The 14,395-nt window shown below is 38.0% G+C and overlaps 1 protein-coding gene across 5 annotated transcripts in view; it reads right to left on the reverse strand.

The window, feature by feature from the left end:
• The window catches only part of CDC42SE2 (CDC42 small effector 2), an 83,389-nt gene that overhangs the window by 47,877 nt on the left and 21,117 nt on the right, over window positions 1-14,395 (reverse strand). The gene's annotated exons all lie outside the window — the stretch shown is intronic.

Raw genomic sequence — 14,395 nt, forward strand, 5'->3', positions numbered from 1 at the left:
TGCACCAACAACACCCTATTATTTTTTTCCCAATACATTCCATATTAAGCTCACGTCACACAATATAAACTATACTCATGGGAGGCAAACATGACATTTGCAAAGTTGAGTCATGACAGCTACTAAATACAATCTCTTTTAAAGAGAATTTAAATAACACAATTTAAAAAAATCAATTAATCCAGGGACTGTGAAGGTAAACTGTTAACCTTATTGTTGGTAGAAGATGTTTTCTGTAAGCTAGAACTCCCTACAAAGTTACCTGCTTCTCAATTAAATTCAGTTAGAAGAACACTACTTCATATCCTGCTACCCAGTGCTCAGAAATTGATCATCTGAATGCAGAGTCAAACACAGTGCTTGTGCTATCTGGAGTCCTAATTAGACCCTAATATCTTTAAATGAAAATTAACAAGGTGCCCAGCTCTTCTTATCAGGTTCATGTTCTTGGACTGATCAGAGAATGCTATTCTGAATTAGTAGGTAGCTATCACAACAACATAAGATGTTCCCAAACAATCTTAAGCACACCAAAGAGCCCACAAAAAACCACATCAAATCCTCTCTGCCTCCAAATAAGGGTATTTAATTATTTAGCTCAAGGCCAGACAGCATTTGCTGCTTAATTCCTTTAGCTTTCAGTTACTCACGTTCCCACACAAAAACTTCTGCCTTTGAATGTAATTCACAGATTAGAGACCAACTGATTAACTAAGAAATCAGAAAACGTATTCTGGAAAGGAGGCAAAAAGAAGGCAATGCAGAACACACTGGATATGAGGCTAGATCTGCCCCTGGTTAGACACACTATGCCCACACTATGCCTACAGAAGAGGTAGGTGTTCAGCTGCCTGAGATGTGATTTCATGCACAATCATTGCGCTACGCTCCAGCCACGTCCCATGATGGCACCTCTGGAGATGCCAGGTGTGGCTGCATGTGAGGGAGCTGACTTGCACAAGCAGAGCAGTGTTAGCTACAGCAGAAAGAATTCTGGAGCAGACTACAGAAAGTGAGTCTGGACCAGTTGCTGCTGCAACTCCCACAGACAGGCATGACCCAGACTGGCCAAGCCTCCGAGCACGGCCCCTCCCAAAATGCCTCCCTGCCCCTCACACATTCTTGTACATCAACCCCTTCGTGGCCATCCCTGTAGGGTTGACAGCTGGGCTTCCAGAGCTACATCTAACTTTGTTTTAAGATGTGATAATTGCAAAGCAGAGTCTTCACATATGGCCTAGCTAAAAATTACTTCAGACAAGTGTTTTTTCTCCTGAAAAATGCAGCGTATTGCTATCCAGCACAAAGAAATCAGAGCTGCATCACATCAAAACTAAAATAAGTATTTCCATGTAACTGTAACAACAACAACAAAAATAGGTACTTAAGAGATTTTGAGTTTAGCCTCAGTAAATGCTTTACAATAGCACTGCGCTCATAAATGGCTTCTATTATAAAATACCGAGTTACTTGTCAATAGCTACTACATAGCACAAACCAGCTCAGAACATGCTGCTAAGTCAAACACCTTGTACTACACTTGTCTGTCAATTCCACTGAAAAGACACTGTTGCTCTGAAGGGAAGCAGAGGTGCCCAAGCTGAGCTAGATGTGGACTTCTAATTTAGTTGATGCTAGCCAGAAAGTCCTCTGTAAACAGAGTATTTTTAATCACTGCAAACAATGAAAAGACCAGTACAGCGTTTTCAACAATAAATAAAAAATCAAAGTTAAATCACAAAGGATAAACATGAAATCAAGTTATCTAGCTTATTTAGCAAACATAAGGAGGTTTTTATTTGCACAGTCATGCTTTCAGATGAAAGATGGAAGCATAAAACACAACTTTAACTACAAAAATAATTGCTGTGTCCAAAACACAAAGGACATTGTTGATATTACTGGATTATTACTTTCTAAGGCAGGTTTGCAAAGTAGCACTTTTGTACTCTGACATGCAGACTCCAGGCCCCCATTACTACTCTAACACAGACTTCATCAATTTATCCATTAAATCAAGTTAAATGGTATAGGGGGAAAAAACAGAAAGCTATTACCAAAGTACATTTCCTGGAGCTTTTTTCTAAATTGTAAAACTGTCTCAATAAGTAAGTAGTAGAAGTATCAGCCCATCATTCAGTGGGGGAAAAAATGAAAAGGTTCTTGATGTATGTTAAAAAGCCACATTACAAAAAAAAAAAAAAAATATTATTCATTAATGATTCAAAGACTTCACCAAAACTTTGAAAAATAGTACCAAGCAAGTAACCAGCCTATAGCTTTTTTCCTGAACAGGTGTGATTCATCATCTTAGATCCAGTGACTTCTTTGATGTAATTTGTGGTATCAATTTTGAGACAGGTTTGTCACAGCAAAGGCTGGTAGTTACAGTAAAAAAACCATAATGCACATATATAAGGATCTTTGAGTATAATCAATCATCATGAAATCTATTTCTAGTATTTAACAGGAATTAGTTTTAATGGTAAAACCAAACAAACAAATAAACAGGAGGCTCATGGCAGGTATAGGCTTTAAGGAAGTCTCCTGGCCTCTCCCTCTTTGTATGTGTGGGAAACTAAGGCATGCAATGATTGTTTTTTAGGACAGCCAAGAACATTAGAACTGTGCTCTAAGCACACACATTTCCACAATTTGAAGGATTTCCATGTGTATCTTTCACACAGGTAAGGCATCGGAACTGCTCACAGATGCTGAAGACAGAGATCCTTTCAACTGGCCGACAACTATCTACTAGTTTTTGAAATTCTGTATGTTAATCTTTTACAATTTTATGAACAGACATTACAACAGTAAAATATGTTACCTTTTCCTACAAAGCAACATATATATGCCTCAGCAGCAGTTGTTCTATACTGTGCTTACAGAACTCTGCAGTTCATTGAATAGTATGCCTTGAAAAAAACCCCACTGAATATGCATTGCTGATTACTTTAATTTGTGCTGTATTTAAAAAGAACTCTACACATCTGCCTTGGTATCTGTTTTCACTGCATTCTAGCAATACACTGTAAAGACATATTCAGACAATTTCATTACAAAATCACGTTATTTTTAAGGGGAATCTTTTCAGTTATACAGTTTTATTACTCAGAACAAACTTAACAAGTGGTCCTCTGTATGTCTGTTAGTAACACACAATTGCTCCTCAATTAACATAATATTAAGAGAAGACCAGGTTTAATCCTTCTTTAAGTGGAAAGACTGACTGAAGTAAGGATATATAATATGAATGTACTGCAATGGCTGCAGTGTCCATGGAAACTACTTCTCTACTAGATGGGCAAAATTACAGCATCCATATGGCAAGTTAAGAGTATATACCTACCAAGTTTTATGTACTCTTAGTAGCATCACTCCCCTTATGCCGATCTTGTATATTTATAAAAGCTCTGCAGTATCCTCAGCAGCTCTTTGACAAAACCATCTAACAAATCCCTAGCGGATACAGCGAGTCTGTTCTTTAGGCAACACTAATAAAACACAGTTAGAATTGTCCACGCTTACTTGCCAGATCACACCAAGCAAAATGTAAAAGAAGATTTGTTCTCTTCGCTACAAATACACAACAATACAGGACTGCAACTGTGCCAGATAACACTTCATTTCTCACTGTTTATTAATACAGGGGCTTGTGCAAGTCACTAGAATTTTGTATTCTATTTTGAAAGGATTCTCATACGGCATACCAGGATTTTAAAATGCCTCATTTTTTTTTCTCAAGACACAGACTTTATACTTATAGCTTGAGATTATGTATGAGTCAAAAGCCTTGTAAGTGAGACAACCTGCACAAGAAAAACAGGTTAAAAAAACCAAAACACAGTTTGGAAAGAAACCTTAATGACTAATGCTGACCTACGGAAGTTACAAAAAAACCCCAACTAATAACATCCTGGTTTCTGATGGATATATTTGCTACAAGTGTATTTCTTTCCATAACTGCTCTTTGCCAAGTATTATTAAGTTGAAAGTACAACAAATAAATATATAGCTAAGTCATTGGTTAATTTGTGGTCACTAACAAGCCACTAACATGCTTGTACTGCTTTGTATTTATCTGAATGTTCAGTCGTCTTTAATTTGTTTGGGGTTTTTGTCTTATTTTGTAAACTAAGAAGCAGAAAAAACCTCCCTGAAGTTTGAAACTTCATTGTGTAGATAAATGCCAGATTAATTAAAGGTAGCTTGCTTTGGAATTCCTAGTTACAGACAGAAACAGTGATAAATGGACAGGTGTGCTTCCCATCTGAAAAGGCCTCCACACTACAAGTAACCACTACTCTACACAAAGAGACATTAAAGCAATAATTGAAGATCTTGAACCTCTAGTCCACTTGTATGATTTTTTAATAGGCATTCAAATGCCATTTGAAGAAAGCAAGTGATGCAGCATTCATTAGTGCCCTTAAAAAGTTATTCTAATGATTAAGCCATCTAAGTCTGAAAAATAGGCCCCTTCATTTCCTTACAGTTCACAAGCACTTTCTCATCCTGCCCCTTTCCTTAACATTTTTCCCCTCTACCTCCTCACTTTTAAAGAGGCAATATACAGGAAGGAGGCATCTGAATAGTGTGCATATTGGGGAATTAGTGCATCACTAACCTTTTACTATTATTTTCATTATGAATGACATTCCAAGAAGAAACAGTTTTATTTTGGAATAAATTAACCAAGTAATTTTCCCTATTTCACAATTCACCTTGACATTTTTGTCATGAATGCATTCCATATGTTTTGTTGTTTTTTGTTTTGTTGGTTTTTTTTAATTAATAAATATTGTGTTGTTCTTGTCTATGTATGTAGCTTCTGTAGGATAATCAAACTGGTACAGCTCAAATCTCAAGGAAATAAAGATTCTAGAGTGACAGAGGATGCAGAACTTGGAAAAAGTAACCCCCAAACTACTAGGCATATTCCTTAAGATACTTGCACTAGTATGCTGCTGTCAAGGCTGAAACTAATGTTAGAATTGTGTGCAGCTTTTATCTTTCTCCGGGTGCTTCAAACAAAACAATCACCCTCAAGGTGTGTCAAGCTACACAGCTCTCAGTCTCTTAGTGCTTTTCCTTTTGCTCTGTCTCTGTTCTTCCCATTCTGCACTACGAAGCAGGAATTTTAAATCCTGGGGACAGTACAGGTAGGAGCCAAAAGTTAGTAAACAAAATAGAAAGAACAAGCTGAGCAGCCCTTTCATGCTGTGTTCAGCTCTTTATGCAGTGATGGTGAAAAACTGCATTGAAGGAGAACTAGGTTGTTTTTGCTACTGAATCCTTTTATACTTATATTCCTACAACTTCTGTTAATAGAGGAGCCTGTGCTTTCTGCTTCTTCTCCATGTTGTCCAGGTCTCCACACTAGCCCAGCACGGTCTTCAGACATTTCTCTTACCTACTTCTTGATTTCTCCTCTTTCCCAAGTATATCTGCACTTCTCCAGTGAACGCGTGTGGCAAGGAAAAATGATCCATTAAATATTAAATTCTGTACTGTAAAAATAGTATCTACTTACAGCAAGTGTTATCAGGGTGAAATAAAATCTTATTGCTGTAAGATGGCACAGCAATGAAGTTACATTCTTTTCCCCATTGTGGGCACTTCAATTTGGCCATCACATTACCTGGCAATATTTGCTTATCCACGCTGAATGAACACCTTCAAGTACAAAGACCTAACACTGGAGACATTGTTTGATAGGAAGGAAAGGGAAAAAATTAGATTATTTGTAAGAAAACATATCTGAAAACAGTATCAACAACTGTGATACATATCAGAGGCATCCTGCCTCCATGCAATCTCTCTTTTATTATTTCAGTTAGTTACCTGCTTGCCAACAGGTAAGGAAAGCAAATCAAATACACAACATACTTGCCTCTAGTTCCCAACCTTCTGACCTAAGCAGAAACCCTAAGTGAAGCCTAAAAAAATAAACAGTATTTTGACCACAGTATTTCTCATGCCAAAACAATCACAAGGCATGGAGTACTTCTGCTGATAACTTGAAAGTCCTGAATAACAAATGTGAAGTATAATACTTGTGCTGCCTCACTATGAAAAGAATGCCGCTTCTACACTGAGTAAGAATCTCAATAAATATAAGCATGAGAACTCAAGTGTTTCTCACATCATTCAAAACCATTTACCCACTTGAAACAGGGAAATACAAGTTCCTTTACTCAAGAGCAACTACAGATTTTTCAGACAACCAATAAACCAGGCAGTTTTTTGTAACACATATGACAGAGTCATAAGGAAAATGGCAGTGACAACTATTGCGGCTCTTTGTATCAGGAAGCATTCCTGTGTCAGGTTCCTTCAAGATCCAAACTAGCCACAGACAGCACAGTAAATTACAAGGCTTAGCTCCTGATGGGCTTCACATCAGATGCTTTCAAGTTTAAATCCAGAATATAAACACTTTTCCAGAACCTTCTATACTACTCTCACCATCCGGTGTCTTATTCTACTCTTCTGACAGGTCAACTTAGTTAATAAGTTATTTCTCTTGGTGATTACTTAGTTCCTTAGACCACAAGGTAAAAATATATTCAGAAGTATCATCCTGGCTCCAACTGTTATTATGGCAAAACAAGACAAACCATAAGAATTTCCTTATATACAAATCCACTGCTTTTACTGGTACTGCCACGGTCAGCACATGCTTCCCTTTCAAAACAGAGATGTAGTCTCATTTAACACAGCAGAACTTGTCCCATGCCCTCACTGCAGCAATGCAGAGATGGAAACCACTGATTAGTACAACAGCTTCATTTTGTCTCAATAACCACTGTGGCAAATGACCACAAAACAGTCATTACACAAGTTTTGAAAAGACAAAAATAGCCTAAACTAGCACACTGCCTTTTACAAATGAGGTACAATGAGAGATTTTTTGACTTTGAGAGAAGATGCACTATTTTCTTCAGTTCTATTGAGACGCTTTCCCCAATCTCCAGTTACCTTGAACTCCTAAGAAGCTTTGCAGACACTTTTGAAAAAGACATTGTAGTATCTCTGAAATATATGACTGGTATTTACAACTGGCAAATATCTTCATACTGACATTCACAAACTGCAGTTTGCTTAAGCGCTCTGTCTGCACACTACAGAAATGCTGAAAAACTCCATTATCATGACAAGTTAAGTTGTCAAACTCAGTGGAAGCCACTCTACCACAGAAAAAAAAGAAAGGTGCTTCCTGCCTTCACACTTGTCTTAATTGTGTCTGGTTTTGTTTGTTTGTTTTGAGTTATTTACTAGCATAACAGTATTTCATTTATATAATCCTTCCTAGTGAAAGATCTGTTGCGGAGTCATTAGAGTTTTGCTGGAGGGTACAATCAAATCTGCATGTGTAATTGACTTAAGTAAATAAACTCAAATGAAAGAAGCAACTACTTTGATTAAATTGTCAAACAGCTGCAGGGTGACAATTCAATTTACCATAAAAAGTTTCTCTGTTCTGAACAAGGTCCTATCTCCGCCAATGTCATACATCTGTTCATTTTTCCTTCTGTGTGTGTGGGTGGGGTAGGAGACATTTTCCTTGTATCTGCTGACAAAGAGTCACTCTGTATATTTGGAAACAAAAACCCAAAAAACCACACACCAATTCCTTCGCCTGGGATAACAGTTTTTATCTGAAAGTTTAGATTAAGGTGTAAGAAGTACGCATTTAGATAACTAAGTTGCAGTTGTTCTTGAACATGTTTTTTCCTTCTCAACTAAAGGAGAAGGACTGTTAAAGATGGTGTCAGACCAACTTTAAATCTGTAGCTTTGATTTCCCTAGCAACTTCTGGAAAGAGCGCAAGATATAATTACTCAGTTAAGTATTTAAGTACAGTCTCAAGTCCTCTCCCAAATGAAAATGTTTCCCTCATTTTTCCTACTCCTCACAAAAAAGATACAGAGAATTCTACAACTTGAGTATTGAGGTGTCTCCAAATATTTTAACACTTGAACTTTCCCTCTGCACTTTATAGCAAGTCAACAAATATACCTAGTAAAAGGAACATGTTCTCCTTAGCTTTCACCTTCAGTGCTCAAGTTGAGAGACAACAAAAAAGCAAAGCCAAGAAATCAGAAACTCATTCATGCTACCATCAAGCTTCATTTAATCTTGCTTGAATAGTTTAGTGGGATGATAGCTCTTCACCAGCTCCTGTGCAGGACAATAGTGCCTCTGGAGCACAGTCAGTGGAAGTAAATGTGGTCCTGGACTTGCAGTTGCCTCAGGTCAGCATTTTGGCCTGATCAGAAAACATCCAGGAATCACCACATCTGCAGCTCCATTTGTTCTGGGCTGTGACTTACAATCAGCTCATAGGACAAATACTACAGACTGCATCTAGGAGGTATGAAAATGTAAGGCAGAACAAACAAAGATCTGTACATAACTTCTTAAAAAATGTTTACTGCATTTGACAAAAGACTGGAAAACAGAACTACAATAACCAAAACTTCCTTATTACAGTAACTGGATGAGCATCATGCAGTCAGTAACAGCACCTTCACTGGTGCTGTTACTGGCAAGGTGCACTTGCTTCCTAAGCAGATTTGATTTCCCCTTTTTCTCTGGAGAAACAAGGAGTGACAGCTCACATGTGAGATTCAGCATGCAGGCCAGATATGGTTGTGGTCCTTTCACACAGAATAATCAGTCACTGCCCCAAAGCCCTCTTTGTCTGCCACTCAGACACAGATCATTTGGTTTAAGGTATTCATTATTCAGTCTCTCCCTCAAACAAATGCCCCCTCTCTCCCAGACATGCAGCCTAAACTGTGGCTTGTGAATCCCTATCTACAGCAAGGTAATTAATGAAGCCTGTCGTATTCTCATCAATAGAGTTATTCTCAACACATTCATGGAACTTCCCATGGAAATAGATCAGATTGCTGCACCTAAAAAATGAAGTATTTAACATCAGTTTCTCTAGAAATCATCTGTCACAATAAACATAACCACTTTAGAAGCACCAATGCAAATAACCCTTTGAATTAGTACACTTTTAAAAATAAATTCCTTTCTTAAGCCATTGCATCTTTAAGGATTTTGTACACCTACACTACAAAAATCAAAACTGACTTCTTTCATGCTCTTTAACTGGTGACAATGAACTGTCAGCACTGTACCAAACACCACTATGAATTCTCCAGAAAACACACTATCAAGACTCTTAAAAGCAACAAAGACACTGGCAAGTCTTTAGTCATTGGTTTATCACTGTACTAAAAGACACATGGATATATTTCAGTCTAAGCATCAAAACTAAAGCAAAAGAAAATATATCCCTAGTAAGAATAACAGGCACACAGGTTCATCTAAATACTATGCTACCCATTCAATTTGCTCATCCTTAACCCCTGGCCATCCTGTGCTGGGAAGCTGCCCTCATTCTTTTCTGCAGGCCCTTGTTGCTAGGGTTGCAGCTGCACAGTTCATTGCTGTTTCTCTGGAGGGGGACACAAAGGGTTTCATTATCTGCTCCTCCCAGCCGCCAGATAAGAGCATTCCCCCCTCTCCCCCCACCAGAAGCAGGCAGGCAAGCCTTTGCCAGCAGTGACCACGGACATGAAGAGCTGCAGAAGGCACAGTGCCCTGGCCCAGCTCCCTGTCACCACCAGCTTGCTCCTTTCCAGGGACGCTCTGCAGAAGCTGTTCATGTATGAGCCAGTCTTGACTCATGACGTGATGGGGAGCTCACCTGTATTTTTAAAAATAGTGAGAACAGCCTCCTAATAAACCTAGTCTTCCAGAAAGAGCTCTGTTCAAGAGATCTGGCCTTCTCTGGGGCATACAGATTGAAGACAGAAAAGGATTCATTGACCAAATCAGCATATTGTGCTGCTCAAGCACAGTTCATGCGCACTGAACAACCTTCCCATGGTTTAATTTAAATCTTTACCGGCATTAAGAGCTAGACTCATTCTGTACACTTGTGAAGGAGAGGGCTACAGGCAGTGTTTCCATTCAGGAAATGTAGCTAAATAAATAAAATTAGAAATATTTAAAAATAAATTATTTCTTGGACGGGTTTTGTTAATTGTAAATGCCAGAATATTGTCAGCAATTTCCTAAAAAGAAGTTGTTCAGCATTTCTGGTGTCAGAAGAAAGAAAACAAAATTAATTGTTTTCATTTTGGATTTCTCTTTCTCAGGGCAAAAATTCACTGCTGAAGAGCAGAAAAAAAATTATAGAAGAGAAAGATATTAACTCTTCATGAGAATCCTGAGTAGCAACACACAGCAATTCATTAAATATGTTTTTTTGGCTATGTACAAGCAGTTTACAAGGGAAACAGAATATTTATTTCATGTACATCTTACACATACACTTTAAAGACTATCAGTTCCACATTAATAGCAGATGCAGAGATGGAATGAAGTACAAAAGTATTCCCACACAGGGAGCCAGACTATCACACAGCAAAAGGTGGAAAGGAAATCACAGTTTATCTAGGCCTTTACTAAAGGCCAGACTAGTTTTTCACTTAATGTCATCAAATCAGCAGTCCTGTTCCTGAAGGTCTGTCTCTTTACAACAGTGGACAGTGGAGGAAACATCTAGGATCTGTGCCAGCTCCAAGGAAACCAAGTCTCCATAGAAGGCAATATGAATTCCACTGTTTCCTGCCCCTAAGATTACCAGGCTGTGCATGTACTGTACTCCTGAACAGTCAGGGGCTGATGACTTCCAGATAGTCTGAGACCAAAAGGCTGGTCTGACAATTGTGACCTGGGACTGGAAGGGCCATAGGCAGAAGCATGCTGTTTTAACTCTGTGCTAACAAAGAACAGCCCAGTCTTGTCCATGGTAACTTTCTGAGAAACAGGTCAGATCTTCCCTCATGGGTTTCCCCTTGGTAGTTCTACTGAGGTCTTCTAGCCTCATTGTTACTTCTGAAGGCCACAAAGAAAGCGGAGCTGAGCAAACCACACTTCCTTCAATGAAATAAGAGTTCACATTTTGAAAAAAGCAGCACATTTACAATGACCTATCTCAGTTCCATATAAAGCATTTAATCCTGAAGAATACAACCAGTATTATTCAAGGACCCTGAGTGAAATACTTCAAATACAACAAAAAATTTATTTTTCTTCTTAACCTACAGTTGTGGGCTTTCTTCCATCACGAGAATATATAATAATATTTAAAGCAGGAACAAAATAAGATCAAGAAATGGTACAGGTACCATTGTTTACTTGTAATACTATGTATCTCAGTATTTGATTCCAACTGCTCTTTCATCTAGACTTATATCTCTATCTCCCCCTCCCTCCTTTGCACAGGTCTGTAACTGGGATGATAGAAAAACTACTAGAGCGAACTTCAATTTCCATGTTAAAGACATACATCAGCTAGAGTCCAAGAAAAAAAAAGCAAAAAACATCACAACACATGTATTTCACAATTAGGCAGCCAACAAGGCCGATGTAACTAGAAAAATAAAAAGGGATAAGAGAGGAGCAATAGAATAACACACAGTGATGATGAAATAACTGCAGTTCTTGAACATGCAATGTAGTGAGGAATGCTGACACCTGTCAAAAGAGAGTTAATCTTCTTTTTGTATCACTAGTACATCCATTATTGAGCATCTGAAAATAACTAGGAGGTGTGTATATTTTTACACAGCTAGATAGATACCTCAAGCATTTCAACTGCTCTAGTGAGATGTGCACAAACCTATCACTCTCAAAAAAAATGTATTTCACTTGCTTTGTAATATACTGATATCCAAGACAGCTGCAAAATTTAGACAGTGCTGGTAACACTAGCAATAACAGTGCATAGTGGTCATCAACTTCAACAAATATGTTTTAATGAAAAAGGCACAGTGCTTAGGATTTTTGCAAAAATTCTAAACACAATAGTCTAAAATACATTCTTTCACTTCTTGATGAATATCCTATTTTACTGTAATATTGAAAATACGGTTTTTCAAAAATTAAATGCTCTTTAAGCGTACCAACACTAACAGCACGATAATGAGATACTGAAAAGTATTTTAGAAGCTCTTCTGAAAAGCTATTGGTCTTAATTTGTCAAGTAATGGACTTTTGTACCTGCATGTTACTAGCAAATGTGTTACTAAACACATCCTCAGAATATCATAATATTATTTCTGCATATATGTGAATCTTGCTTCTAGAGGATTCTCAGCTACATGAAAAAGAAAAAAAAAAGGCAGCGAAACAAACAAAAAACCACTTCCACACTTGAGCTCAACTTGCACTACCAAATTAGCAATAGCTGCAGTGCTACACTATTGTAAAGCTTCCGGTGAGTAAATGCTACGTGACTTCTTTAAACACATATGGAAATGAAAGTGCAGCAGTCTCTAGAGACTGGAACTTTTTCGTTTGGGACATAGAGATTTTTCTGCTACAAAACTCCACACTGGGGAATTAGACATCTATTTACAAAGGTTACTAGTCACAGCAATCCAATACGTAGGACCAATACATATATTAGCAAAGAGTATCCAGGAGTCACCAATACTACCTTAAAGATCCATTTTAGCCCAAACCATTCTGTAATTTGTAGCACATATTAACTCCCTTCCACATAATTGGCATGATAGTCTGTATTTGCAAAGCTATCCACTTTTTCCTGGGCTTTAAAAACAGAAATAGTTACAGTCTTTCTCCTGTACCACCCACCACAAAGGACTTCTTGATGTAATGCTATCCATCAGCCTTCAAATTCTGGGTCAAACTAACCAACCACTGTAGCTATTTTGAGAAAGAAGCAGCAAAAAGGAAGAGGCAGAAAGGTAACAGGAAGGGTTAGTGCTATATTGGAGGTAACAGGGAAGGCTGGTGCTCTAACAGGGGAAAGAGATGAAAAGGAGAAGCAAGGCGGAACACAGCAGAAGAGAGAAACTACATCAAACAGGTCAGAAGTTGACATATGATATAAAATAACTGGGTTGATTTGTTTGGTTTTCAACAAAAAAAATCTGAAGAATGGAAAGTGAAAGCACAACAGATAACCTACTACATTAAAAAGCTTTGCTGAAACATATCTTAATATTGAGGAGGAGCTAGATGGAGAGCAAAAGAAAGAGGGTACAGAAACAAAGGAACCATTGTATTTATGAGAGAGCACTTGTTGGCAAAACCATTCTATGGACTGGGTTATCTAAAGGTAAATAAAATTCTGACACTAAGCTGTGTTTTCCTTCCACAGCAATTCTGTTAACAATGAGATATTTCAGCAAACTTCCATGAATTTGTTTTCACTACAACAAATAAATCTAGTAGCAACACCTATATACAAACTACTCTGGGGATCTGCACTTTAAAATCAGTGGGGACCAGAGATTCATGTCACTGTGTGGCTTTTCATTTACTTGTTAAGTCACAGTCCATTAAAAGACATTCAATACAGCAGTCTCTTGTGGCTTCTCAAGTTAGGGCCCTTATGTTAGAAGCATCTCAAAACTCAGATGGAAAGTTAGACCACGAGATTGTCTGAAGTGTCATGTACCCAGCAGTATCCACTCAACGCCTGACAGATTTTTTGAGATGCAGGTGCTACTCAACTACAGATTCAGCTTGCTACTTTATAAATCAAACAATTCCTCTGGTGCTCCTCCCTCCCAGTAATTAATAACAATGCTTTTCTGTGCCTCCCATCCCTCTTCTGCCTAAGGTAATTTATGTGTACTTAAATATAGATATAATACAGATAGATAGATAGATATGCTGTAACAAGTAACTATCCCATGTAGTCTTCTTTAAGAGAAGGTATTTCACACTTCCTCCTTACCACAGTAAAAGCATCTTTCCCACAACACGAGCACTAACTTGAACAGACCACTCTTAAAAAGGGAGTTAGGGTAGCCTTACTTTCCTCATTTTTTAATTCACTCATATTAACTAAAAAGCAAACAAAACCCCACTGAAGCTACTGAAATTCCCCAGTATTTTCCCGCCTGAGACAATTCAAAAGCAGCATTCCTCTTCTGCCTGCCAACAAGATTTAAAGAAGTTATAGCTTGAGGCCATCCACTCTTACAGGTCTTCCCACTGCGCACCAAGGAGTGAACGTGCCCAGGATGTACACATGCAGCTCAGCCTCTGAATGTGATTCATAATTAAGGTCCAACATGACTGACAAACTGTTGACAAATACTTGAAATGAAGTCTAATAAACCAGACCCAAATGGAAGGTCAGTCATGCATAATACAGCCAGAGAGAGGCAGATCAATTATGCAACAGGAATAACAGAAATACTGGCCTACTTATCCCTCCTCCTCAATTTACTCAGTAACAGAAAACATTCCTGGTAGGATTAATAACTGGGAATGAAGAAAGACTAGAAGGATTAAAGACTGATTTGAATGCAATTGAAATTTCGTTTCA

Source organism: Passer domesticus, chromosome Z (assembly GCF_036417665.1).
Source record: "Passer domesticus isolate bPasDom1 chromosome Z, bPasDom1.hap1, whole genome shotgun sequence".
NCBI classification, from domain to species: Eukaryota; Metazoa; Chordata; class Aves; order Passeriformes; family Passeridae; genus Passer; species Passer domesticus.